Source organism: Rhododendron vialii, chromosome 11a (genome assembly GCF_030253575.1).
Source record: "Rhododendron vialii isolate Sample 1 chromosome 11a, ASM3025357v1".
In the NCBI taxonomy this organism is placed as follows: Eukaryota; Viridiplantae; Streptophyta; class Magnoliopsida; order Ericales; family Ericaceae; genus Rhododendron; species Rhododendron vialii.
In genome coordinates, this window is record NC_080567.1 from 32,924,581 (window position 1) to 32,925,888 (window position 1,308).

Consider the following 1,308-nt stretch of genomic DNA (forward strand, 5'->3'; position numbering starts at 1 on the left):
TCAAGCTAGAGGGCGGACGACCGAAAGGCCATATAGGTCCAAGCCAAGAGGCGCTCAAACTTGCGAGGTGATGAGTCACAGGGCGTTGACAAAAGGAAGTGCTACGTTTGTGAAGAAGAGGGACTTATATTAAAATTTTGCCCAAGATTCAAAGCCGGTGATTGAGAGCTCCACAGAATTTCATGGGCAAAAAACCCGCCAACACTTCCAAGAGAGATTCCTGTGGCAACGTAATTGGCTTGCAATTTCATGGCTAAACTCAAAGAGAAACCACCCACATGCAGAGTGCTAAAAAAATACATCTCATTTTTTATAGAACAGATTTATTGTACACATGAAGGAACATCCCAACAATCTTGGTGGAAACACGTTCATTGTTGCAACCAGTGCTCAAAGATTTCATTTGGCTGTCTCGAAAAACAGTCATGGGAATCATCAGTATTTATGAACTTCAACTCTTAATAATGAATTGGGTTAAAATACTTGGAGAAGGTAAAGACAATGATTTTATCGATCACCATTCTTGTTATTAGCTAGCTAGATCACCTATTTTGCGCCACTTTTCAACTTTACCGGTCACGTGGTTATGTAGCACTACATCTACATACGGACACGACAAAATTTGATGCCCCAAAAAAGATTATCAGGTGAGGGATCTCTCATTTTATTAAAATGCGGGACTCCCCTTCTCTATTGAATTTCGATGATCCGAGCCGCTTAAAGTGATCAGAACGTGATTTTAAGGGTCTCTGTGAGAAATCAGCAAAAAAAATGGCCGGGAAGAGCTTCATCCGAGCAGTTTTCATTGAACGGTTCAAAAAAATTGCTCGGATGACGCCCTTCCCTGTCATTTTTTTTGCTGATTTCTCGCGGGGACCCTTAAAATTACGTTCTGCACACAATGAACGGTTCGGATTTTCAAAATTTGATCGGAAAATAAAAGTTCCTCATTTTAACAAAATGAGGAATCCCTCACTTGAAAATTCCTCTATATGTATATATATATATATGTATATATATAGTCCAGATCAGGTTAGGGGGACCTGACCGAAGCTTAGGTCCGGACTTTTGCTTTTAGCCGTTGAATTGTATTTTCAATGGTTCAGATCCGCGAAAAATTTGTTCGCGCAAACAAATTGTCCGTGCATCTAGACCATTGAAAACACAATTCAACGGCTGAGATCATAGACCGGACCTAACACAAAATCCGGTCGCCCTGACATGATATATATATAGCGGTTCCGGGGATAACTAATTAGACACCTAAAAAATACCTCATAGTTTCCGATCAAATTTTAATGATCCGAG